The sequence below is a fragment of the Bubalus kerabau genome, chromosome 2, assembly GCF_029407905.1.
Source record: "Bubalus kerabau isolate K-KA32 ecotype Philippines breed swamp buffalo chromosome 2, PCC_UOA_SB_1v2, whole genome shotgun sequence".
Lineage (NCBI taxonomy): Eukaryota > Metazoa > Chordata > Mammalia > Artiodactyla > Bovidae > Bubalus > Bubalus kerabau.
In genome coordinates this window covers 82,394,051-82,418,749 of record NC_073625.1, presented here as the reverse complement: position 1 = coordinate 82,418,749, position 24,699 = coordinate 82,394,051, and the positions used below count along the sequence as shown (strand labels likewise).

Genomic DNA, 24,699 nt, shown 5'->3' with positions numbered 1-24,699 from the left:
TGGCACTGGCATATTTATATAAAATACACTACTGTGCTGATACATTTCTGAGTTCACTGTTTATTTTTTTTGTCCACAAAACCCACAGAGCTACTAGGTGTCACATGACAGCTGCATTGCAACAAATTTTTGCTCAAAGCCACACTTACTTTTGCCCCAGTTTAGTAGATTCTTATTGTACATAATCCAAGGCTTGTCCTTGGAAGAAAAATGCCTGGCTGCATATCACAGGCACTTTCCTGTGATTGTTTTTTTTCTGAAATTGTAAATGTTCAAATTAATTTCAGTGTAATAAAGACAAAAAATAGCAACTGACTTGTTACCTTGCATAGTATTTTTTAATTAAACTTATCTTGCCAACATTTTCTTCATTGCACACAGCCTTAAAAAAACAGATGTCAGAAATCTTTGAGATATATTTTATAAACAAAGTAAGAATATAAACAAATTTCTGGTACAGGAGTTAATTCTGCATTAAAGGGGCTCAAGCTATTTAGTAGTAAAATAGAAAATGTAAGAAATCACTTGATAAGACTAAGAAAATAAAGCATTTTAGTAGCTGAAAATATACTAGAGATACACTGGTATCCCCTTAGTCCTTGTTTCCATTAGACATATTCTAGAGGAGGAGACAGACAATAAGCAAATATTTTATGACTTAGTGTCAGATAGTGAAAGGAGCTATTAATAAACCATGTACTCAGAGAGCAACTATTTTAAGTAACTTAAAAAAAAAATAGCTGGTCCTTGAAGAAATGGCTGATTTCAGATCTTGGGCAGTAATAATAAAAGGTAAACTTAGAGTATCTTCTTACACCAGAAAGTAAGAGAATTATTAAAGATTACACAATATTATATCAAAAGGCCTCAGAGGCCAACTTGAAGAACCTCTTTATCAGTCTAGATTCAACTAGGAGAAGAGCCACACAATTATTATGGGAATATAAATATAAGAATCTGAATTTACATGAGTGTGGAAAAGCTGAGAAAGCAGCTGGAGGATCACATCTCTAATTCTTCAGCATGAAACTGAAATCAGTTTGAAAAGAAAGAATTGTAGAAGAGTTTGAGAAGCTGTCACTCCACCTACAGTGACTCTGAAGTGTGAGCTCATGGACAGATCTGTGAAGCCAATGAATCTGGCCACAGCAAACTCCTGCAAATAATGGCTTCTGCCTCCATTTTCAACTTTCACATTTTGCATGCATTCCTGTCACTGACAAACTCTGACCTAAAACCACACAAGAAAGGGGAATCTGGAAAATGTGGTTTCCAGACTTAGAGAATGTGGCAGGGCTTCCAAGCAAATGGTGGCTCCCACTGCCCTAATACAGACAATTTGAATGCAGTATAACTACAACTGCTAAAATACATCAAATAGGATTAAACCCATGAGTTGATAATGATCCTAAGATTGATTGCAAAAAACAGCCTCAATTATTTCCTTTCCTTATGACATGACTGCAGTTCTTCTACTCAGAAGGGAGAGTATTTTCCTCCATCCCTTGAATCTGGACTGGCCCTCCAACTCTCTTTGACCAACAGAATGCAACAGAAAGGACAATGTGCCAGGTCTTAGGCCTCAAGAAGTAAGCATGCTTCTGTCTGCTCTCTTACACAGCTGTGCCTTCTCCTTTGTGCCACCCTCCTACCGTATTATGAAAAGGCCCAGGCTAGCATGCTGGTCGATGAGAGAGTACAGGTAAAAGAATTAAGTCATCTCAGCTGACTGAGGTCATTCCATGCCAGCCAGCTGCCTGCTGACCAACAAAGATCAGCCTGGAGAAGTTGAACTGCCCAGATTACTTTTCAAGCCTATTTTTTAAACAGTTTTATTGAAATATAACAGATATACAATAAACTGCACATATTTAACCTGTTCAACTTGGTAAATTGTGACATATGTGTACACACATAAAACCACCACTGTGAACGATTTGACAGATATATCCATCATCCTCATTTAATTCTATTTATGATCAGAGAATATACATTGTATGACTTTAATCTTTTTGAACTGAAACTTGTTTTATGGCTCAAAATATGGTCTTTCTTGGTAGATGTACTGTGTGCATCTGAAATGAATGTCTTCTGTTACTGTTGAATGGAGTAGTCTATAAACATCCATTAGGTCAAAGTAGTGATACTCTCCTAGTCTTCTCTGTCATGCATTAATAGACTCTTCAATAAAGAAAAAGATGGTAAAAATATTAGGCTTTGCAGGCCATAGAGTCTTTGGCACAATTATGCAACTCTTAAGGTGGAAATTAATTTATCTGAGATCTTTCTTTTTTTCTTTATTTGGCTCTTAGTGCTATAAATTTCCCTCTAAGTAATGCCTTAGTGGTGTTTCACAGAGTTTGATGTGTTGGTTTTTATTTTCGTTCTATACAAAATATAGGCACTGAGTACTATAACTTTTCCCCTAAATACTACTATTTTGGTACAGTGTGTAAACAGCCATAGCCACCTTCTGTTGTGATGCAAAAGAAGCCCACAATACATACAAGTGAAAGAATGTTAACATAATAAAATATTATTTACAAAATCAGGTGGGACAGACAGAGGGTGGATTTCACTCTCAGGCCATAGATCACTGAACTCTAAGGACAATTACTGATTTTACATCTACACGTTACATTAATTATTAAGACAATGGTATTAAACTCTCTATATATACTTGTCGACTTGCCAAGTTCTGCTTATAGTTATAAATTTTGTTTCATGTATTTTAAAACTTTCTTATTTGGTGAATAAACATTTAGGAATGTTTTGTCCTTTTGATAAATTGCCAATTTTACCACTGTGAAATGACATTCTTTACCCTGGTAAAATGCTATGTGCTGAAATTTATTTTGTATGATATTAATGCATGCATACTAAGTTGCTTCAGTTGGGTCCGACTCTTTGCAACCCCATAGAATACATCCGCTAGACTTCTCTGTCCATAGGATTCTCCAGGCAAGAATACGGGAGTGGTTTGCCATTTCATCCTCCAGGGGAGCCTCCTGATCCAAGGATTGAACCAGGGTCTCTTATGTCTCCCTCATTGGCAGGTGGGTCCTTTACCATTAGTGCCACCTGGGAAGCCAAGTTTGGCTTTCTTTGATTATTAATAGCATGGTATATCTTTCCATTCTTATACTTTTAGCTATTTCTATCTTTATGTTTGAAGTGTGTATTTTTGTAGGTAGCATAGAGTTGGGTCTTGATTTTTTAACCCAATTTGACAATTTTATCCTTTTAATTGGGGTATTTAGACAATTTGCATTTAATGTGGATAGTATGGGTAGATTTAAATATTTTTTCTACTTTATTCATCTGTTTTTTCTCCCTTTTCCTTCCTTCATTTGATTTAATTAAATATTTTATAAAATTTTATTTCCATTATTTCCTTATTACCTGTAACTTACTGCTTTGTCATTTTTGTGGTTGCTTTAAGTTTTATTGTATATACCTTTATCATCCTTGCCTTGCATGCAAGCTCAGTCGTGTCCAAATCTTTGTAACCCCATGGACTGTAGTCTTCCAGACTCCCCTGTCCATGGAATTTTCCAGGCAATACTAGAGTGGATTTCCATTTCCTACTCCATTGCTTTAGCATATGCATCTTCAAGTATATCAAGAGAACTTTACAATAGTACGTACCTCCTTCTTCTCGCCTGACCTTTGCATTATTGTGGTCATCATATTTTTTGTTATATAGTTTGTCTGTTATAAACTCAACACTGTACTGTTATGATTTTTGTTTAAATAATCAATTATCTTCTAAAAGATTTAGATAATAAAGAAATACTTATTTACCCATGAATTTACCATTTCTGGAATTATTCATTCCTTAGTGTTGGTCATATTTACATCATTTTCCCTCTAACTGAAGGATTTCCCTGAATATCTCTTACAGTGTAGGTATACTGGAGATCTTTCAGCTTTCGTATGTCTTTATTTTACCTTCATCTTTCAAATATTTTTCACTGTGTATAGAAAGGACACTTTTTTCTTTTCAGCACTTTAATGTTCTTGCTTCACTGTCTTCTTACTTGCACTGTTTCTGACAAGAAATCTGCTGTCACATGTATATACTGTGTATTTTGCATTTTTTCATGTAGTTGTTTTTAAGATTCCCTTGGTTTTGAGCAATTTGATTATGATGTACCTTGATATATTTTTACTCATGATTCTTGTGCTTAATATTTGGAGATGTAGCTTTATAGTTTTCATTTAATCTGGAAAGTTTTAGCTGGGTTTTTCATTTAAGCTGGAAAGTTTAGTTTAGGTTTTCTTCAAATAATTTTTCTATCTCTTCCTTTCTGTCCTCTCTTTCAGGGACTACAAATATGTGTAGATTAGTCTGCTTCAATTGTGCTGCAGCTCACAGCTCTGTTCATTAAAAAAAAAAAAAAATCCCTCTTTTTTATGTGCTTTATTTTGAATAGTTCTATTGTGGTATCTTCAGGTTTATTAATCCCTAAACTTTTCTTTTAGAGTCTCTAACTCCAGTACTCTTGCCTGGAAAATCCCATGGACGGAGGAGCCTGGTGGGCTGCCGTCCATGGGGTCGCGCAGAGTCGGACACGACTGAAGTGCCTTAGCAGCAGCAGCAGCAGCAGCCTACCATTAACTACATTCAACATTTTCATTTCACACACTGCAATTTTACAAAGTTGGTTTGGATCTTTTTAATGTTTCATATATCTTCTTAATTTGCTTAATGTATGAAATAAAGTTATAATAAATGTTTTAATGGTTTTGTTTACTAACAGGTATGTCCATTCTGGATGGGTTTTGATTAAGTAGCTTATAGCCTCATAATAGTAAGTCTTACTCTCTCGCTTCTTTCCATACTTAGTAATACTTTATTGGCTACCATATAATCTAAACTTTGTCTTATTGGGTATTGGGTATTTTCTGCATTCCAAAAGGATTCTTGAACTTTGTTCTGGGTTACAGTTTTGTGACCTGAAAATAGTGTGACCTTTCAAACTCTTGAATTTAAGATTCTTAAGTGAGATCAGTTCAGTGCTTAGTCCATTGCCATGTAATCTCTAATTTGAGACAAGACCCTTCCATGCACTGTTCCTAACACTTTATAAATTATGGGTTTTCTAGTCTGTTAGTGGGAACAAGCACTATTTGTGGCCCTGTCTGAGTGCTAGGCACTGCTGCCTCTAATCTTTTCTGTTGATTCTCCTCCAACCTCAGGTAATTTCCTCACATGCATATACTGATCAGTACTCAGCTGATACTTGAGGATATACCTCTACTTATTCCCACAGTTCTATCAATGAACAGTTCTCTCTTCTCTAGTACTATCTCCTCTGAACTCTAGTTTCTCTGGACTCACTAAAATCTTGCCTGCAACTCCTCGATTCAGGGAGTATGCTGGGATCTGCCTCAGCTTTCCCTTCCTCTGCTGTGGCCTCTAAATTCCCCAGCATTAGTACAGTGGGACATCCACTGAGCTTACCTTGTTTGTTTCGTGTCTCTCAGAGATAACTGTCCTTTGTTGTGTAATGTCCAATGTCTTACAAATTGTTGTCTCATATATTTTATAGTTTTAAAAATTGTTTTAGGCAGGATGATAATCTGGACCTTGTTTCTCCATCTTGGCAAGATTCATAAGTGCTTTATTGTTTTAAGCTATTGAGTTTGTAGGGGTGGGGAATGGGAGAGTTTTTTCAACAAACTGATATAAATCCCACAGAGGAGCCTAGTGAATTACAGTCCATCTGGTTGCAAACAGTCAGACACGACTGAGCAACTTTCACAACTGGTAACTGCTACAAGATGCTGAGAAACTCATTATTATGAAACTTCTTTTTTTTTTTTTTTAAAGAGAACCAATCAAGCATTTATCTCACCTTTCCTGTATGAACTCTACTGCTGGGTAAACAAAAAAAATGATCTGGTGAAGTTTTTCTTTATAACAGTACTCTAGTTAATAAGATACAACAACAGAATTGAAGTTTATCATTTTAAAACTTCTAGTGCGTTAATGGATCAAATCAAGACCAATCAATTTCTGCCTGTGTCACTAAAGTAGATAATATAATTTCTGTTGGAAGAACACCACAACCCCTATGAAGCAGTTTCACCAAGAAAACCACATATGATCCAACCATCACTTCACAGGAAATACCAAAGAGGAAACTAGTAATGAAACTCATTAGCAAAATCCAGAATGGGAAATGATACAGGACAAATGATCAAGTTTGTTTTTCAATAAATAGACTACCGAGGGAAAAGGTGGGGAGAGAGAAAAGGAACTTATCAACAGATCAGTTATATAGCTTATTTAAACACTGATTCAAACAAAGAAAACCTGATATTAATGAGTAACTTGGTCCTTTAAGCACTGACTGAATATTTGCTACATTAGATCATTATTATATTTTCCCAGTTCTATTGATAAATGATTGACATACATCAGTGTATTAGTTTAAAGCATACAACATGATAGTTTGATTTATATATATCGTAAATGATGACCACAATAGGTTCAGCTAACAACCATCTACACATACAGATGCAATAAAAGGAAAAGAGAGAAGAAAAGAAAAAAAAATTCTCCTTATGGAACTCTAAGAATTTATGCTTACAATGACTTTTTATATATCATTCAACAGTATTAAATATGGCCATCACAGTGTTCATTACATTGCTAGTATTTGTAACTGGAAGTTTGAACTTTTGACCACCTTCTTCCAATTTACCCTCCCCCACACTCAGCCTTCGGAGAAGGCAATGGCACCCCACTCCAGTACTTTTGCCTAGAAAATCCCATGGATGGAGGAGCCTGGTAGGCTGCAGTCCATGAGGTCGCTAGAGTTGGACACAACTGAGCGACTTCACTTTCACTTTTCACTTTCATGCATTGGAAAAGGAAATGGCAACCCACTCCAGTGTTCTTGCCTGGAGAATCCCTGGGACGGGGAAGCCTGGTGGGCTGCCGTCTATGGGGTCGCACAGAGTCAGACACAACTGAAGCAACTTAGCAGCAGCAGCAGCAGCAGCACACTCTGCCTTTAGCGACCACAAATCAGATCTCTTTTTCTGAGTGGTTTTCTCTCTCTCTTTCTCTTTTTAGATTCCACACATAAGTGAGATCACACAGTATTTGTCTTTCTCTATATGACTTATTTCATTTAGCATAATGACTTCACATTCCATCCATGTTGTTGTAAAAGCTATGATTTCCTCTTTTTTATGACTGAATAAATATTCCATTGTGTGTGTGTGTATGTGTGTGTGTGTGTATATATATATATATATATCTCAAGACTTATTATCCTTTTTCCAGTTTTGATAATGGTATTATGGTTGCTTAACAAAAAAAACTCCATATAAAATATTCATGGATGAAAAGATATGTCTGGAAACTACTTCAAAATAATATAGGAGGGGAAAGTTAGTGAGGAACAAGATAAAACAAGCTTGCCCATGAATTAGGTAACTTTTGAAGCAGTTCAGTTTACTTTCCTATGTCTGGGATTTTTAAAAAATAAACATAAAAAGAGGATAACATAAGGAATACTGACTGCACGACAATGAGCACTGTTTTATTTGGGGGAATTAAGAAAGGTTTCTCTTCTAAGAGAAAGCTTTTGATCAGGAGACTTTTGAGAAGAGGTTTGATGGAAATAAAGTTGCAAAAGGAGAATGAAAGTAAGGTTATAAGATTTTTCCGTTAGAAAGCCACTGATGACATTTATGATGGGTGAAGTGTAGGGGATGAAGTTTGAGTGCAAAGAGTTGAAAATGAGCAAGAGGAGACAGCACTATTCTTTCCAGTAGCTCACTGAGGTCAGAGGACAGACAGAGACAGGGGATCTCTGCCTGGAATTACCTTCTGACTCTTAGATCCCTTCCTGGGGCCACTTTTTCTGATCCTGTTCTCTTTCAGCTTCAGGTACTTTTCTCCCACCTAGCTGTCGGTTGCAGCCCTGCATAATTCCTCTATGGAGCTGCCTTTAAGCCCCATATCACATACCAGGTGCCATAATGGGGCGATTGCTGGAACTCTTGTGCTGATGGAGGCTTTTATTTCTTCAGCTTTTGCACAAAGTCTTTTTTCAATTGCTTCCTCCTTTTGTCTGCTCTCTCCTATCCTGACTTCTGCCTTCATTATTCACTTTCTATTTTCAACCTTGTCTTGCCTTTTAGACTAGATTTTTAGCATTGTCTTCTTATCCATAATCTTTTTACCTGTTTACTAAGAATTAGGTCCTTTCTGTACACTGTTTGGGGCTGCCTATCTCAACCCAGCCCCTGGAGATATGGGGTTTCCTGATGATATAGCAGAGGAAACCACAGATTCAGTTGTTAATCTACAGTTCTGGATCACCTCCATGGCCATTTCATGCCCAAATTAAAGTTCTCCATGGAGAGCCAACCTGGCACTAAAGGTAGAACATTACTCAGAATCCCTGGGCTCATTAACCATTAACAGAGACGAGGGCAGAACTGCTGGCTCTGCGTTCAGAAGCCCAACCCCCTTCGCTGAGAGCCCTCTGGGCTCTGTGCTGTGTTCTCCTGGAAGTTCAGTCCTGCTGCTCTCTAACTTCTGTGTGATAACATGGAAAGTGTGCACAAAAAACTTTTGCTGAATAATGATGTATTATGATGGTTATCGTGACGAAAGAGCCTGGGCTCTGGTTTCCACTGCAATCTGAATTAGCTGCTGCTCTTCAAGGAATGCCATTTTTACCTGAAAGAGTGACTGGTAGACAACCCCCGGTTATCCAGATGTAGAAACTTGAAACATATTTTTTCAAAAATAAAACTATCCCTTCAAGGAAATTAACTGACTGTATTTGTTGCCAATGATAACTTTCAAGTTTTCAAGCAAGGGAGAGCACCTCACACATGAGGCTTGTTTTAGTACTTTCCCTACTTAACTTTTCTCCACAATTATCCAAACTGAAGGCCAGAAAACTGCTTTCAATTAAGTGACTCATCCCATATGCTACTCAGTATTTGAGACAATTCACTTGTGTAATTTCGTGTGTGTGTGTGTGTGTGTGTGATAAAGGGGCTATTTCCTATAAAATCTGATTTCAATGCCAACAACTATACTTTTAAAATGTGATTTAGCAATTTTATTATCTTACCAGTAAGGGGCAGCAAACAACAATGTTTGTTTGAAATACTAAGCTAATTTAGAACTTGTCCTCTTATTTTTTGCTTTATGAATACATCTCTGAACCCTTTCCCACTCTTTCTAGTAATGTGAAGCTGCAGAGATGGATGATTAAAAGGTCACCCAGAAAATAGTAAACTGTAACATTTAAAATATAATTCTAAGAAAAGATAAAATCTGCCAGCCCTTTGTGTTGACACATGGTGAAATCTCTTATAATTTCCAAATTACATCCTAGGAACTGCCACACACCAAGTATCCATAAAACTTACTCATAGTCTATTAATGAGACGGAAAAGGTGAAAGTAGTATTTTGCCTTAATTTTGTCTCACAAAATACTGTTTCTCATCTGAGCTTTAGTCATCTAATTTAAAAATTATTTCATTTTAATGATTATTTATTACTTTGGTCACCAGATGAGAAGAATTGACTCATTGGAAAAGACCCTGATGCTGGGAAAGATTGAAGGCGAGAGGAGAAGGGGACGACAGAGTATGAGATGGTTGGATGGCATCACCGACTTGATGGACATGAGTTTGAGTCAACTCCAGGAGTTGGTAATGCACAGGGAAGCCTGGTGTGCTGCGGTCCATGGAGTCACAAAGAGTCAGATATGACTGAGTGACTGAACTAAACTGATTAAGCATGTACCATAAGCTAGGAACCATTCTAGGCAGTGGAGACAAATGATAAGCAAAACTGATATAATACCTGTCTTCCTGCTGCTGTTTTTTTGAGTAGGGGAAAGTTATCCAAACTAAGGGGCTAAAGGTAGACAACATAAAGAGAAACTCTGGACACCAAGTGTGAACAAAGACTAAGATGCTAGTGAAGGATGGACAAATGCCAAGTCCCACAGCTGGAGAGATTTATTCAGAACCTTCGTTTGAATCTTTCACTCTCTTTCAGTGAATCTTTCACTTTCTTTTTTTTATTTTTATTGGAGTATAGTTGATTTACAATGTTGTGTCAATGTTGGTTTCAGGTGTACAGCGAAGAGAAGCAGTTACACACGTACATATATCCACTCTTCTTTAGATTCTTTCCCCATATAGGTCATTGAGTCATTCACCCTCTTTCAGAACCTTCACTTAAATCTTTCTAATCACAAATGCTGGTGTGAAAACCAATGCTAACTTTATTTTTCTTGTATCTCGATGAGCACTCTCTTAAGAACCCATTCTTCTGAAGAATAAAGCTTAATTTCCCGTAAACTCTATTGCTCCAGGGATTTCTGAGTATTTCGTGCTTTACTCAAATCCAGAATCTACCCTCCACGCCCCTCTTTCTTCCTGTGTTTGGGAAAGTACATCTACTTCTCTTGCTTGGTCTGTGTCAATGCCATGTCGTAATCTTTGAAATGTAACTCATGTTATAAGGTACTCTGACACCTTTTCTCCATCGTGGCATCAATATTAAGATGTGATTGCAGCCAAGATCTGATCTTCTGTAGTGTCTTCCTGTACTCCTAGGGCCCCTGCAGGGCAGATGCTTCTCTCTCTCACTTCTACATCTACAGTCTTTCGAAAGAACTCGCATGCCACCAGTGGCTCTAGGATGCTCCCTGGGCCTGCGTCAGTCCCACTTCTGCCCCCGTACCCTATGCACCTATATTTAAGAGATTGCTACTGTACTTTTCTAGAGTAGCTAATTCTGTGGGAACTCAGCTGCTCAGGGTCATAGTGGAAAGTAGGTGCAAAAGCCTTTCACTCTCAGTCCCCTCAATACATTTTGGATTTTCTACCCCATAATTTACAGTCTAATCACTGGGGACTAAATGAGGCAAATATTCTCTTCTAATGCTATATATTATATTTGCATCACAGTTTCTGAATCTGAAGGGCAATATTTAATATTTATTCCAGAGAAATTTCCTTGAATGAGGGAGGGTCAACTAGCAAAAGAAAATGCAGGGGAAAAAATAACATCAAGAAATATTTCATATATGGACCTCTAGATTGAACTGTGATTTAAGAATCAAACCCAAATCAACATTTAATTTCTACCTTAAGCATACTTCTTTTTTTTTTAATACTAAACTCAAAAGAGGTCTCCATTTCTCAGTCATCTAACAAGTAATAGTTCCAAGTCACATGGCATCTAGGCAGCAGAAATAGAAATACTTTGTAAGATTTCATGAGCATTCTTGGTTCAAGTTCAGGAATATACATCTGTACTGGAATATAGGGGGGTTTTGCTTTTTCCAGAATTTCAATGTTACCTGTAAGTTTTACGTCAGCCTGCAGAGGGCAGCAAATACGCTTGCAGGAGGAGTTGATTGGCAACAAAGCTTGAGGGCTAGTTCACAATGTGGCTTTTTTGTTTAAGTAAAAATAAGTGCTTGGTTGCTTGTTAGTAAAAAGGAAGCACTCAAATCTATGTTTAGCACTTATTCCTCTGGTACTTCTAGATCTTTCTTGCAGACAACCAGGACTTACTCTATCTTGGCTCTCCCAGTAGGATATCACATATGCCAGGCACCCAGAATTATACCAACAAAAATAATTTTCTTGTATCCCTGCTTGTGTCTTCTTCTATGGGTAGTGATAATTTATATAGAATGCACAATATCTTTAACAAACATACATTATTAAAACCTAAGTATCTAAAATAAAGCCATTAATAAAAAGAATAATTTGTATTGCAGGGCTCCAAAATCACTGCAGACAGTGACTGCAGCCATAAAATTAAAAGATGTTTGCTCCTTGGAAGGAAAGCTACAATAAACCTAGACAGTATATTAAAAAGCAGAGATATCACATTGCTGACAAAGGTCTGTATAATCAAAGCTATGGTTTTTTTCAGTAGTCATGCATAGATGTGAGAGTTGGACCATAAAGAAGTCTGAGCACCAAATAACTGATGCTTTTGAACTGTGGTGCTGGAAAAGACTATTGACAGTCCCTTGAACAGCAAGATCAAATCAGTCAGCCCTAAAAGAAATCAACACTGAATATTCACTGGAAGGACTGAGGCTGAAGCTGAAGCTCCAATGCTTTGGCCACCTGATGTGAAGACCCAACTCATTGGAAAAGACCTTGATGCTGAGAGAGATAGAAGGCAAAAGGAGAAGCGGGTGGCAGAGGATGAGATGGCTAGACAGCATCACTGACTCAATGGACAGAAATCTGAGAAAACTCTGGGAGATGGTGAGGGACAGGGGAGCCTGGCATGCTGTTGTCCATGAGGTTGCAAAGAGTTGGACACAAACTTAGCGACTGAACAACAACAACAATTTTTAAAGTAAGGTTTACTTGGCTAAGGACAGCGGAATGAAGCAAGATTCCCCAATATCTAAATCAATAATCAAATAAATAACAACAGCAACAAAAACCTACAAAAGAGGGGAGGATAAAACTTAACAGCAGCAAGAAGACAGAGGATCACAATCTAATGCCATAAAGAAATGGGGTCAAAAAAAGACAAAGAAAATGCTGTCATGTTGTTTTACACCTCTTAACCTTCCCTTCATCTCCCAGAAGAATTACTCATGAAAAATGAGTTTAGAGTATTTCTCAAGTTCTCATTAATGTCATTTAATTTAGAAATACATGCACAGAGAAGTAGGCATCTCTGAGGAAAATGAAGGAGAGATGCATAAAAATAAAACCTAAGTTGAAAATTCATTAGTGATAAGAAAGGTTGATAAGCTGACTATCTTGAACAGAACTGTATGATGTTGGAATGACAGCAACCCAAGAATTCTCTCATAACAGAATCTCTGAAAAGAACTCAGATGCCAGGTCTACAGCACGGGTAACACTTATCCACAGCAGGGCTCCACCCTGCTGTCCCCACACATGCGGCCTGCACCTCGGCCATCTCTGCATGCCTATAAGCTTGAAAGAAGACCGACTGGGTACAGGAAAGACAGGAAGTGATTCAAGGAACATCTACACTATGTTCAGTTGGGTAGCAGTATCTGATGATAAATGTGACCAAGATAAATTACATAGTAATTACAGAACTATGATAGAGCAAAAAAGAAGGGAAAAAATGGAACGGAGGGCTGGAGAGGAAAATAGAAGAAAGGGAGGAAAAAAAGAACAGAGACACAGTTCATAAAAAGCAAAAGTCTGGAAGTAAGCATATCGAAAACTACAGAGTGCCCAATGCTTTATGCTATTCAATAACATAATACCAGTAAATAATCCAATAAAAGCCAAAATCAAGATAAAATTAAAAGGTTAAAAAAAGATTCAGAGATAAAACAACCTGAACACTGATGTATAATTGTAGATGTTACCAATAAACCATAATATCAGAAACACAATGTACTAAGTATCAGACTGGCCCTAACTGCTGAGCAAAACTATCTTTAAAAATCTTAAACGTATGCAAATATTAACCAAGAAAGTTAACACTACTTAGGCTAAAAATGAGTTAAAGGCAGGAACTCCAAAAGGTAAGTAAAGCACTGAGGTTACTTTTTGCCTTAATGGCATTGCTGAGCTCAGATGATCCGAGGTATTAATTTTTAAGGTTTCAGGGATAAGAGACAAAGCTCACACTCCATTCAAATTAGGGATTATATTAGGAGTCTCCCTTTTAAATGACACTAGACTCCCGAAATGTTATACTCTCAGTTTAAAAATGAACTAGAACTATACACTGACACCAATCTGGAATTTGGAAAAAAAAAAAAAGAAAATTGCCCATCTTGAAACATGAACATCTTAATTCTAACTGGAGGTGAAAAAAGGACTTCTCCTGAAAATTCATAACCACAATCTGACTTCTATTTAATATTGTATTTTGAACACAGATCACATGGTATTATGAAATACACACACACACACACACACACACACAAACTCCTCCAGTCAACAAGTAGTTCAGTTTAAACTGATATAGCACTGTAATGCCCACAGATGTCTCATGGAAACAAATGCTAATCCTCCCATGGAAGAATCCACCTGCGTCCCAAGCCTCAAAGAATTTTCACAGATCAAGTTCAAATAAAAACGAGAGCCTGAGGTAAAAAGAAAAAATGTCAATGAACACATATGGAAACAAGGCACCATAAATATTAAGGCTCAAGAGTCTTCAGATATAGGATTGTCAGATAGAAAAAATAAAAATCAATTTGTTTAAAATGTCCAAAATATAAAAGGCATGAAAGTCATGCGTAAAGAATACATATTTAAAAAGACAAGACTTCTAGAAATGAAAAATTAATAGAAATTTAAAATTCCATGGATGGTTTACACCAAATTATCTGTAACTGAAGTCCAGAGATACAAAGAAGCAGAAAAATATGAAAGAGACATGAAGGACAAAATAAGATGGCCTAACGGATATCTAACTGGAATTCCACAAGAATGAAGAGGAGGCGGGGAGGAGCGAGCATGAGGTAGGGACTATATTTCAAGATACTGACTGAGAAGTTTTCACAATTGGTGAAAGAAAACAAGTATTAGAAGCAGGAACTCCAATGAACCGCAAAGAGGACAACTTAAATCCGAATTTATGATCCACTACAGTTAAATTGTAGATTCCTTAAAGAAAAAACGGAGAAGGCAATGGCACAAAGGGCTTCCCTGGTAGCTCAGATGGTAAAGAATCCACCTGCAATGCGGAAGACCTGGGTTCGATCCCTGGGTTGGAAAGATCCCCTGGCGAAGGGAATGGCTACCCACTCCAGCACTCTTGCCTGGGGAATCCCATGGACAAAGGAGCCTGGCTGGCTACAGTCCATGGGGTGACAAAGAGTCGGACACTACTGAGCGACTTCCACGTTAAAAGAAAAAAAGAAAGGAAAAGATGATGGAAAAACATCTTTAAAGTTATATGGCAGTTTTTTTTTCAGAGGAGGAAATTGATCCAAATCTCATTCTCTACCTTATCTCTAAGAAATACTTTGTCTTATTCTTTCCACAAATACTTGGAAAAGTATATAGAGAAACCCAGGCTTTTTGTTTGTCAATTGGAACAGTTCTACTTTATTTGAACGGTTCGATTTTATTTCAGTTGACACCCGCAAGATCTTTTAAGACCACTGTCAAGAGGTGATATGAGCATCTGTATCTTTAAACAGGCAAACGTGGTATTCCGACTGCGCTATCACCACAAAGTTAAATTCAGCTGATTTAGGCTGACAAAGTACAAGACAAAGTTTGCTCTAAAGACTCATCAAGGAGGTCCACTGCTGTAGCAAAAAATCATTACCAGCAAGCTGAGTAGTCTGAAGTAAACTCGCCAATCTTTTACACTCAAGTTAGTTCTGCACGAACCCAGTAGCTGACGCGGAGCGTAGACGTCTGGGTACTCACGAACTCGCGGGCTCCTGTGACTGCGCATGCTCCAAACTCCGAGCCCTCGAACTTCCGGAATGAGGACGAGACCGCAGGCGAACACAAGGGGGCAGGTGTGGCTGTGGGCTTGTCTCAAGTAGTGGCTGCAGGTTTCGATTAACACTGCAGCAAGCAGGGCTCCGAGACTCTCGAAAGTTCCATTGTATAAATCGCAGCTGAGTAGACTAAATTGATAGTGTCATCTAAAGAAGGAGAAGGATGGAGAATGCGGAAGAGAGGGAGGAACGAAGAACCAAGTAAAATCAAACAACTCACATCTCTCCAGGAAGTACAATACCTATTTACAAATATTTGAGAATAGGTGCAGATGTTTGGGTTTTTTTCTTATTATTTCCTTCTAATATAGTTTTAATAACTAGTGAATATATACCTTTATGGAATATGGGCAAACAGGTTTTATTTAATCAGCACTGTAACCTTTTCTTCCTGTCCCCTTAAGTGCCAACGTTTTTTTCACTTCGTCTCTATTAAGATTTATTTTGAGAGGGAAAAGGTGAAACAAGCTGTATCTCAAAAATCTAACACATACATACAATGTAATTACAGTCACAACTATTCTTAGGAACTCAAAAATTAGAACTCATTGCAGGAATGAAGAAAATTCCTGTCCTTTTTCATTTGCTCTTGAATGTTACTTAGTAACAACACACCAGTAACTACTTTTTACTGATATTTTTTTTTAATTCAAGAAAATAAAAGGAATTGTCTTCACGCTAAACAGAACTTTACAAATGATAATGTGAATTCTTTGAGCTAACTAAAGGACCAGAAGTGAACTTATTGTAGGTTATATTGTCAAACAAAGGAGACTCATGCTATAGCTCAGTCTTCCATAAACACTGTTTATGTTTTATGTTTACTTCCATAAACATAAAAACATTTGAACACTTAAAATCTACGTCTGCTTCATATTTTTACTCTTCCTTTGTAGTTTTTAAATAGAATACTATAGGATGTTCTGAAATGATAAAGTGAAAGCCAACACATTATTTGAAGGATATGGTTTATTTCACATTTTACTGTTTTGGGGCTAAGCAACATCAAATTCCAGAATATATTTCTTTTTATTACCCTTTAATAGCAACAAACTGAGCAGACTTTCATATTTCATAGACTTCAGAATTCATGTTTGAACATTTTCTATAGTTTGGGCAATTGATATTAAAACTGTTAAATGTAAGTGGTTTTCATGGTTGTTTTTTTGTTTTTTTACTAACGATAATAACCATTATATATTATTTTTTATCATGGGAAGATTTGAGAAAAACACATTTAAAGTTTTGGCTCAGATTTAACAGTATACATATAGAATTCTAGTTCATTGATTACTCAGTGGAAAATACAAACATAAGAAGCCAATTATCCAACTTGAGCCACTAGATGTTTTGCTTATGACATACTATAAGAACAGGGAAAAGGACAGAAGATTCCTAAAGCACACATGCATTTATAATTGGAATTATTTTTGTGTAAGTATGGCAAGTAGAATAGATAGTATTTAAACTTTAACAGGGAAATACAACAAAAAAGAAAATCAAGCTTAAAGTTATTGCTGGGTTGGGGTTCTATACTTTGAAAGATCAGCATAAATGAAAATAGACAAAAATATGAACTCACAATTCACCTTTTATTCCCTTCTTTAGGAGTATGTAACTAGAACCTGAGTTTGTGGATGAAGATGGACCCTTGGACAACAAGGGAAGTTCAGTCGGGCATCCAGAGTTAACACACTGTGTTCCCCTCCATTGGAGTTGATTCTCAGGGACTTGCTGTAGAGCTGGGCAGTTTTAAAGAGTTGACATTTCTGTGTCTAGTCAGCCTAAAAGTGCCTGTACCATAATAATATGGGATAGTGAGGTACATACAGGCCCCAATTACTTATTATCTCTTTTAAGATGCTTGGGATAAGTGAAACTGTTAAGAAATGTTTCTCTGGCTTTTAAAAATATACAGAGTCATTTCTAGAATTCCCCAGGAAGTAAGAACTATTCCTTTTGAACTGAAGAACATATTGCATCTTCTACTTCACTGCAGAGATATTTCCTACTCTAAAATGCCATCCTCTTTTCATTCACATACACATTTTGGAGCAGAAGGGGACTGAGGCTGGGCGAGGAGTAGGAAGAGGAGATATTCATGTCAGGTGGGCAGGAAACCAATAGCTGAGTTCTAATATGACTAAGTATTTATTTATATCTGTTTTAGAATAGCAGTTAAAATACTGTCTTTAGAATAGGCAGTTTAAAGCATTTTTATATAGTGCATATATGGTTTACAATGTATAATTACCAAACAGCAAATTTTTCATAATGCATAGATATTGCCAAAAGTTAATGTTCTATGAATTTCATGTCTTTCGTGATCACTAAGATATTATCTAATCATTGAAAAACAAGAACTAGCTTTCTATTTCTAGCAAAACACACTAATTACTTCTCAGTTTGTTTTTTAATAATAAGTGACTGGTATTCCTTTTTATTAAATTTAGGAATAAAGATAAATCAACTGTGAAAATATCTAGTTACTAGGACACAGTGGAATGTACCAGGCCCACTTAGAGAAGGAGATCAGTATTCAAAAATTTTTGTCGTTAAGTATGGAAGGAATATAAAGAAATAAACATATGTCCCTTAAGTAACTTGAATTACTTTTTGGTTGGTATGAATACCAAACACTAATGAAGAAATTAATGATATGAAAAACAAATAAGGAATTATTGAAGACCATATTGTGTCCTTACAGTATTGAAAAGGAGTAAAAATTTAGTTTCACAGAGGAAGTGGAATTTCATCTGTGCTCTGAAATATGAATTGCATCAGCAGGGGAGATGGAGGGCACTTCATGTGGGAAGGAAAAAATACTGAGAGCAATTGAGAGGAGAATGAGCAAGACACAGTGAGAACACAGTGAAGAGAAGGACTGGGTGGAGAAGACAGCAAATGTTGGGGTGAGAGAAGATAGTGGGGAATAAGGTCCTCAGAGCAGGCAATGGCACCCCACTCCAGTACTCTTGCCTGGAAAATCCCATGGACAGAGGAGCCTGGTAGGCTGCAGTCCATGGGGCCGCTAAGAGTCAGACACGACTGAGCAACTTCACTTTCACTTTTCACTTTCATGCACTGGAGAAGGAAATGGCAACTCACTCCAGTGTTCTTGCCTGGAGAATCCCAGGGACGCGACAGCCTGGTGGGCTGCCGTCTATGGGGTCACACAGAGTCGGACACGACTGAGGTGACTTAGTAGCAGCAGCAGCAGAGAGTGGTTATCTTTTGTTAGTAATATTAAGGCCCTAGTACTAGGACCAAGCCAGAGAGTCTAATGCAATGTAATAAGCAATAGGGAGACATTATTGAATAGTTGCTTTAAATTTAATATTTTTATATACTAGTGTTTTTTCTTACACTCAAAAAAATTTAAGCCTCCAGTCTTATTTTCATCAACTTAAAAGCTCTCGTTTCAGAAGACGAGTTCTCATGTCAAATGCTGTCTTCAAATATGAAAATCCTTTAGTAGTTAAAGGATTAAACTAAACCCCTAATCCTGAAACATATGGGAAGTCACCTTGAATATATCGATAGAAGAAATCCATGCTGGAATAATTGCAGTTCTGATTTCAATACATAGAATTGTATTGTATCCTTCAAGAAAGCTAACCAGGTTTCCATAGTGCCAGGCTTTAGTAATAGGGATGGCAGGATACAGCAAGGAAGAGACTGCTCAGTGCCCAGCAGGGCAGCTTTCCTGTAGCTTCAGATGGGGTTATTGAGAGTTATTGCTCTACTAAGGACAGAGTGCCCAGGGAGAGCCAGAAGCAGGAGGCCATCAGTTACTCACTTCTCTCCAGATACAGACGAAGCAGTGTATAATCCAGAACACCAGGTTCCCTGTGGTGTGCTCTGACTCATTCCAGACCTACCGTAGAGAATAATGATAATGCTAATTTACATTTTGTGGTCCATTAGTGTTTTTCAAGGGTGTTTGCTTTATCTCTACTTCCTTAGTCTTTCAACTCAAATTTGAGGCAAGCAGTATAGATAAAACTTGCTTAACATCAAGTCAATGATTAGCAGAGTCAGGGCTCCCTTTTAGACTTTTCTGATTTCAAATCTGGGTGGCTCAGCGGTAAAGAATCCACCTGCAATGTAGGAGACCCAGGAGACCCAGGTTTGATCTCTGGGTCAGGATACCATGGAGGAGGAAATGGCTACCTACTCCAGTAATCTTGCTGGGAAATCTAGAGACTATTTGACTCTTTTAAATTATTTCCTATGTGATAAAAGCTTCCATTCTTTGTCATAAAAAATTTAAATAATATATTGATAAATAATTTGTTTAATTTAGTGCTTTAGAATCTACTTAGCAATGCCGGTTTTTAATTCTGTTCAGTTTTGCATTAGGCACTTTTCATATAGTAGCAATTCTGACTGGACCTAACAAAATGGTGGCAAAATTTCATTTTCAGTTATAAATGTGTGTGTGTGTGTGTGCACAAATGCGTGAGCTCAGTCATGCCTGACTCTTCGTGACACCAGGGACTGCAGCCTGCCAAACTCCTCTGTCCGTGGAATTTTCTAGGCAAGAATACTAGAGTGGGATGCCATTTCCTCCTCCAGGGGAATCTTCCTGACCCAGGGATCAAGCCTGCCTTTCTTGTCTCCTCCACTGACAGATGGGTTCTTTACCACTGTGCCACCTGGGAAGCCCCCAGTCACTGTAACTGTGTATATGAGTGTGTGCTCAGTCATTTCCAACTCTTTGCAACCCTATGGACTGGAGCCTGCCAGGCTCCTCTGTCCATGGGATTCTTCAGGCAAGAATACTGTAGTGGGTTACCAGGCCCTGCTCCAGGGGATCTTCCTGACCCAGGAATTGAACCCACATCTCTTATGTCTCCTGTATTGACAGGTGGGTTCTTTCCCCCTAGTGCCACCAACTATACCCTATAAAATACTTAACTAGCTAGCTGGGAGCTTTCAAGCAATGGTTTCTGAAAAAGCTCCTAGCTCCATCTTCATTAGAATAGCTGGAAAACCCTGCTAAAACTCAGATTCTGGGTCTCCATTCAGAACTCACCAACTGAGAGTCTTTGGAATCTGCCTTTGTAGCCAGCATTTCAGGTGATTCTTCTGCATACTGGTTTTTAAAATCTCAAATTTAAAGGACTCCTTTTTGTGCTGAAATTTGACCCTCCTTTCTCTTTCAAGTTCAGTAGTGTGCTGTGTGCTAAGAAAATTATTTATTTTTTTCCAGTTCAGTCCTTCTTGAAGATGTGAAGTGAAGTGAAGTGAAAGTTGTTCAGTCGTGTCCGACTCTTTGTGACCCCATGTACTATACAGTCCATGGAATTCTCCAGGTCAGAATCCTGGAGTGGGGAGCCTTTCCCTTCTCCAAGTGATCTTCCCAACCCAGGGATCGAACCCAGGTCTTCTGCATTGAGAGTAGATTCTTTACCAACAGAGCCACAGGGGAAGCCCTCAGTCCTTCTTAACATCTGCAAAATCACACACACTCACTACTAGGGTCTGAGATCCACTCAAATCCTAGCCAGGCCAACTAACACAAAGAAGAAATTTTCAATGTGTGTGTGTATGGGGGGATGTGGATGAGTAAAATTTTATTTTATTAGTAAGAGTTGGGACAGGGAAAACTCAAAGGCAGCAAGACCTAGCAATATAATGCAATTATAATTATATAACAATTAATGATGCAACATATGAAATATAATGATATAGTAAATTATAATGTTAGGAATGAATGTTAATTACATATGATTTAGGATTATTAACAGGATATAATGAAAAGTTTATTGGAGAGAATAAGAAAAAAGACATAACAAGTTTTGCTGTATCTTCATAAACCAGTAAAATCATTTTACTGTCCTTGCAGACCTAGAAACACTCCATGATAGAAATCAGAACTATGACTAAACTTGAACTTTACTGAAATGTAGTTTGACAAAATTTATTTTTAATCAAAATAATATGATACATTTTTTCCTCAGAATTTATCATTTCTGGACTAATCAGGGAGTGAAAATTCTTTGAAAAAATTTTATCTTTCTCAGGCAGATTTCAAGTACTATCATGTTTTGTGAAGATTTATTATGATGTTGGAAAATATTTATCTCAACAAGTTTCTCATTTAAATGATAGAGGAAAGCATATTGATTCACAATACCATGAAATTATCACAGTGCTGTAAGAAAATATTACTTTATTCAAGACAGAAATATTAACTTGCCTTTGGAACTACTTTCTGGCAAAATAAAGGTCTAAATATAATTACTTTAGTTATTAGGAGGGTATTAGAAACACATTTTCTAAAACAGTTTCATGTGGACACATTTTTAATTGAGCAGGATTATTTTTGAAGGACTTTAAAATATATTAAGGAAAAATCCTTCAAGTTTCCTTTCTACTGCAATGCAGTAAACTTGATTTTCTGACCACAAGTCAAAAAAGTTCTTGTGTAAATTCATGAAGAAGCTGTTCACTCCGTGAGGTAGAGGAAAGCATGTCACTTGGAAGCAAATAACCACTCCCACTTTCATGATATTTGCTGGAGCAAATGTTCTAGTAACTGGTTTCCAGTTTTTCTCTATTTCTTTTTGACATGAAACTCTTGATACAGAGTTTAAGAGTTGAACTCTTAAGATTAAGATTGAGCCTGTGAATATGGGGATTATGCTTTACAAAGGAACTTTAAAATTTGGAAAGGCTAGAAGAATTTGGAAGTGAGTCCAAAAGAAGCTTTTCTTCACTGGGAAACAGGAAACTAGAGTAACCTAGAGCACAGGGCGGGGTTTGAGGTAGGAGTGGAGGTGAATCAAGTTCACCAGGAAAAGGAAAGGAAGATTGTTTTTAGAGATTCAAAATGGAAATGCATCCTGTACAGGAGCTGACCCATCAACTGCTAGTACCTGGATAAACTGTTTACGCTATGGATTTGACTCTGAGTGGCGGTGGGGGTGGGGGCATCTACTGTGAAACAAAACAAGCAATTAAGGAGGAGGGACACAAATTCTCATACCAACCCTCTAAAACAGACCATATTTCATAAACGGAAGTGAACTTTCAAACATGATTTGTACATGGCTATGCCAAATGGTTGGGCTGAATTTAGTACTCTGTAGCTTGGCTTCCTATGTTTCTTTGGTGTTTTGACCTTGCCATTTACACATCCTTCATTTGCAAATATTTAGAAGATATTAGATATTTGGAAATATTAAATATTTAGAAATACTAGAACAAAAACAAATCCTCCACTTACTTTTCTGGTGCTGATATATTTAAAATTGTAGCAGGAACTTAACCTTCATTAGCTCATATTTAACCATTTTCCGTGATATTTATTGGGCTTCCCAGGTGCACTAGTGGTAAAGAACCCACCTGCCAAGGCAGGAAACATAAGAGATAGGGGTTCAATCCCTGGGTCGATATTATTTTCTTCTACCTTATAGTTAAGTGTATGCATTATTATATCATTACATTTGTTGTGGGTGTGAAAATTAATTTTATTCAGGAGAAATCATCAGCTTTTAGTATCTTGGAAAATTTTCATTGAGAGAATAAATAATCCTAGGTATTCAGAGAAGCATATTATGTTATATGCTATCTGTTCTTCATACAATTTTTTTAAGTGCAAATTACAGGTTATTAGCCCCTACATACCTACCGTTTAAAGACACTAAAGGGAAATCACTCATATTAGTTTATGAGGAATGGCATGATGTACATCTTCATGTGGGAGAAACATGTAGATGGAATAATTACTGTAACGTGTTGTGATCCCCTTGGAATAAAAAAATGCTTCAAACACATAGAAATAAACTTCTAACTCTCTGTTACTTAGAAAACTATTTTCCTAGATTTGAGCTTTAGTTCAACTCAGAGAACGTAGTACATGCATATGGGTGAGCCTCACCCTGCTTGAAAATTCATCCTATGGGTTGATGGACTATATCTCTTAGAATTCTCTAATATTAATATATAAATTTCTGAGGTGGGTGTAAATAAACTAACAGATTATTTTAGCTTTAGCAAGGTCTTTGGATAAATAACAGAATCAAATTTTGGTGAGAAGGAGAAAAAGAAATAAGCAGAGAATGACAGGATCTCAAGCAGGCTTTGACTGTCAACACAACACACTGGGAAATAAAGAGAAGAGGGTAAAAGAGGCGTCAAGAGCTTTAGATAAATCTCATCTGCTTGTTAGTTTGGCCTGGGCCAGACTGCTCAGAAGGCACCTGTGGGCTTTCACATGTCTTTGTGTGCCTGGTTGTACCCAAAAGAGAAGTCATCACTGCACTAATAGGCCCCTTCTCATGAGCTCCTCATTTCTGTTGAGAACAAGTTATCTCAGTGACTCGTGTCTGTCTGTCTGTCCATCTGCTTATTAACATGTTTGCTGTAGATTCTGCCTCCATAATATCTCTCTTCTGTTTCTTCCTTTATGTTCCCCAATGTCAGAATCAAGTTCAGGACATTATCACCTCTTGTCCACAATAATGATTGCTTTCTAACAAAAAGTTATTATGTACTCTCTCTGCTTAAATCATTCAGATTTTTTTTTTAGAATTGCCTTAAACTTGTAATATTTCTGCTAAAAAGCATCAGTGACCACTCACTGACAGACAGCAACCAAACTGACTGTAGACTTTTTCTAACATTCAAAATCAGTCACAGTAATGACCAATTTCTCTTTTAATCTCTTCTGCATTCTAAGTAGCTGCCAAACTCATTGTTATTTTATGAGCATGTCCCACTAAATACTTCCAGGATGCAGTCTGAAATCTTGATCTTGCCACCACTTGAAGTATGCTCTTCCATATCTTGTGCTCAAATGTTGTTTCTTTGATATTCGTTTTGGATAAATTATTTATAAAACTTTCCTGATTTTTCTCAACCAGATGCGGTTTTTCCTTTGAATTATCATAAAAATATAAACAACTTCCATGCCAATCTTTTTCTTTTCTATTATAGTGTCATTTTTTAGTTTCACTTTTTAGATTGTAAACATTTTAAAGGAAGAAATAGTGTATTATTTCCTGTATCTTCTATATAGTACATCTCAATGCCTTATGCAAAATTAAAATTCTGTAAATACTTATTAGATTGAGAGTAATGTGTCATTGATACATAAAAAAATTATGTACTCTGAATCACATGACTGGGAAAGAATATTTACAATATACATAAAGGTGCACCTTAGAACAAAAGGGAATGTATTATTGTTTTCAAATTATT

The 24,699-nt window shown here is 37.0% G+C and overlaps 1 long non-coding RNA gene across 1 annotated transcript in view; it reads right to left on the bottom strand.

Moving 5' to 3' along the window:
* The window catches only part of LOC129644777 (uncharacterized), a 35,135-nt gene extending 19,672 nt beyond the window's left edge, over positions 1 to 15,463 (bottom strand). The window contains exon 1 of the long non-coding RNA XR_008710981.1: positions 15,309 to 15,463. This is a non-coding gene — a long non-coding RNA (uncharacterized LOC129644777). The remainder of the gene's footprint in view (positions 1 to 15,308) is intronic.
* Positions 15,464 to 24,699: the final 9,236 nt, after the last annotated feature.